Source organism: Saccostrea cucullata, unplaced genomic scaffold (genome assembly GCF_032062105.1).
Source record: "Saccostrea cucullata isolate Sc308-1 unplaced genomic scaffold, CSIRO_AGI_Scuc_v1 ctg3542, whole genome shotgun sequence".
Classification (NCBI taxonomy): domain Eukaryota; kingdom Metazoa; phylum Mollusca; class Bivalvia; order Ostreida; family Ostreidae; genus Saccostrea; species Saccostrea cuccullata.
Genome location: NW_026930864.1, coordinates 1,168 through 5,000, shown reverse-complemented (window position 1 = coordinate 5,000; position 3,833 = coordinate 1,168). Strand labels below are relative to the sequence as shown.

At 32.9% G+C, this 3,833-nt stretch overlaps 1 pseudogene; it reads right to left on the bottom strand.

Annotated features, from left to right (window-relative positions):
• Positions 1 to 2,411, bottom strand: part of LOC134230346 (uncharacterized) — a 31,199-nt pseudogene extending 28,788 nt beyond the window's left edge.
• Between the last annotated feature and the right edge of the window lie 1,422 nt (positions 2,412 to 3,833).

Below are 3,833 nucleotides of genomic sequence, written 5' to 3'. Positions count from 1 at the left end.
AACTTTGAATCACTGGCTGGCTGGCTGGCTATTTTAGCCCCACTCTGATCCTAAAAACCATATGATTCATTCAGATTGTCTGCAGTGAATAAATTTAAAACCTACCATCTCTTTTAAATGCTTGCATAATACATGTATGCTTAATATATATCAAACTTTGATTCCCTATTGCAGACCCACCTAGGCTAATTATTCTAACAAAACTTTATCATTTTTTGAGTAAAGAGCATTACATTAAATTAAAATATTCAACTAACCTTTATTAATCAAACTCAAAAGAGATGATAAATTCTTGTCCTGGACTCCATACATTTTCTGTCTGCTGGCTAGGAAGGCATCGTGTTGAGCCAACAGTATACTTCTCTTAGTCTCAGTTTCAGTGGATTGCTGCTGTGGCAGGACTTTGTTCAGATACCTCCAGATAGCATCAAATATTATCTTGGCACACTGTAAATATACCAACCACTGGATGACAGCACAATCAGTTTAGAAATTCCCAGATTTTTAACAAATTTCTGTAATTATCCTTCCTACGATTATTTAGTCCCTATGAATGGTTTTAATTTTGCTGCTCAAGTTGTTGCTTTTGTCCTATAATTATTTTGAGTTTTATTTTATAAGAATTCAATGTTTTTATTATACACATATCAAATAAGATCTACTACAGTGAAAACTGATATATTTCAAGTAAAACTAAAAATCATAGTTTTCAGGCACTTCACCTGATTTCAGAATTTTTAAACATTCTTGTTTACAATGCAATGCAATTAAAATGCAAACAAGATGTGTTTGTGAAACACTGATGCCCCCTTATTGCAACAAATAAGTGAAGATTAAACTTTTCTTAAATGCAAACTCACTGGAACTACACTCTGAAATATGAAATCAGGCCAGGGAAAAATTTTTTTTGGTTTGGAATTCTTCATATCCAATGAAGGGTCTTTTCACAAGGAAAACATATGTATAATATGAGATCACTAGCCCTAAGCATTCAAAAATTATGGCCAAGGTTAGATTTTTTTCTAAGTAGGGAAAATCTCCAAGGTCAAGGTCAAAAGGTCAAGGTAATTGGTATCCAATGAAAGGTCTTGCCACAAGGAATACGTATGTAAAGTATGGAAGCCCAAGTCCTAAACGTTCAGAAGTTATGGCCAAGGTTAAAAAGTTGATAGTAGGTCAAACTCCAAGGTCAAGGTCATAGGGTCAAAGGTCTTGCTATCAAATGAAAGGTCTTGTCACAAGCATTAAATATGTAAAGTATTAAAACACTAGATCTAACCCTTTAATAGTACTAGACAAGGTTTGCTTTCTAATAGAAAGTCAAACTTCAAGGTCAAGGTCAAAGGGTCAAAGTTCTGGGTATCCAATGAAGGGTCTTTTTACAAGGATTACATATATGGAGTATGAAAGCCCTATTCCCTACCATTCAAAAGTTATGGCCCAGGTTAAAGTTTTTTCATAAGTAAGGAAATCCCCAAAGGTTTAACGCCCAAAAAGGTCAAGGTTGTTGGTATCCAATAAAAGGTTTTTCCATACCAACCTGGTTTCTACTGTTTAAAAGATAGGGCCCAAAAAAAAAAAAGTTTGGAATTTTTATGTAAAAGTGGGTCAAACTCCAAGGTCAAGGTCAAAAGGTTAAATTTGGTGGTACGCAAAAAAAGGTCTTGTCACAAGAAATACACATGTGAAATATGAAAGTATAGTTCCACTAAAAAAAAAGTTATGAGCAAGATTAAAGTTTTTGCGGACAGACAAACAGAGAGACAGACAGAGAGACAGAGACAGACAGACGGACAGACACAAAAAAAACCCAAACCCCCCCAAAACTTCGTTTAGGGGGGCATAAAAATTTACTAAAGTGATAATAAAGTACTGATAAAAATTTTTATCCAAATGAATGTTTTTTTTTTTCAAAAAAGAAAAGGGGGACACTTGCATTGTCATTTTGTTTGAAGAATAAAAACTTAAACATTATGTCTATGTCCCTTTTAAGGTTACTGGGGAAGGGCAGGGAGGGGGAGATTTACTGTAAACCAACCATTACTCATATGCAAGAAATATCTATGAGTTAAATACTTTTAACTATCACAAATACTGCCAACCATTACTATTTATTTTGTATTTGGGTAGAATCATAGCAGATAAGTTTCAAACTGACAATTTGTGAATAACAGATGTTGCAAATAATTGTTTTACAGTATACTGGAAACTGAATTTTAAAAATTACCAACTCAGAAATATCCTGATAACTTATAGGTACAAAATGTATGTCATTAGAACCTGTTTAAGGTAGTATTCAGTGTGTTATTTCAAAATTAAAACTTATCTTGACATCCAAAATACATGTATAGTCAATATATATATAATTACTTCCTGAGGGTTTGGATAGCTCAGATGAAAACCCCCTAAGTCTGGAAAAAATAAAAATAAAACATTTTTTAAAAGACTAAAATCAGTTTCCTCTCTCTCTCTCTCTCTCTCTCAATAATTTTCATCATATACATGCACTTATATAATTTTATATACAGTGATGTGCCATTAGTGATTCAAAATTCAAAATGGCCGCCATAGTAACTTGACGCTTCGGAAACATAAAACACAGAAATAAAGATTACAACACTTTTTCTTACCTTAATACTTAGTTATATAGCCTTTTGACCTTAGAACTTTCTGTTTTCGTCTGGAGATCGACCTGTATAAGCTATGAAAAATAATAAACATAGTAAATCGGGATGTTCATCCAATGGTTGAATGACTGCCTCCATGCAGCTGATTTTTACGGTAGGGGGAAAAGATCGCAAATCGAACACCTATTTACATTCACCGTCAAGGTGACAAACAACACGATGCATTATGCGTGTCATAAACCCAAAGATGTATTGAAATGTGTATCCTAAGCGTCATTTTAGCATGCTGTTTACTGTAACAACCGAATGATACAATTTTGAAGGAAAAGCCCGAGATACTAAATTAGTATAGATCGCAAATGAACACATTCGACCACAAGTCGAACAGCTAGATATGAACGCCATTTATTCTGAATCGCAAAAATTACATATTTGTTGTTGGAAACCTCTTTTCGTGTCATTATAATAAATAAACTTATTTATTTAGAGATTATTTTTTTTTTAATTAAAAAAAAATTCTCTCTTGTCTTTGTAATATTTGTATCATTGTTGCGGTGTTTTTTCCTTTGATGATCGCTGTGTTTTATTTCTGATACATCATGGCTATAACTGTGATCTACATGTAACAACCGTGATCTATCAAGATAGAGCATGCCAGGGTGATGATGGGAAAAAATTCTAATAAATGACCCATGACTTGCACCGAATAATTAGGGGGGAAAAATAAATACAAAGTCATGTAAACATAGTGAAGGAATACCTTCCCTAAAATAAGAAAAATAATAATTTTGCACGTCGACTTTTAAATCCAAAATGAAATTCACACAGCGGGTTTAGTTTTTGACTCGCATAAACTCACAAAGCACACACAATGAACTACATGTACAGGAAATGAGGTAAATATTCAGAGCCGTCTTGTTTTATTAATTTCAACACAAAAAAAAAAAGAAACATGTAAAACTTTTAAAAAGTATACAGAGAAAAAAAAATTTGTATCATTGTTGCGGTGTTTTTCCTTTGATGATCGCGTGTTATCTCTGTATACTTTTTTCAGTTTTGCATGTTTCTTTTTTTTTTTAATTTTTCGTTAAACATGTCTGAAATCCTAATTTGAAGTCACGGCAATTTTTTTTTTTTTAAAAAAACCCATCACTGTTGTTTCGGGGAATTTAAACAGTGGTCCAAACTCACTTTGTTCTTTGTTCA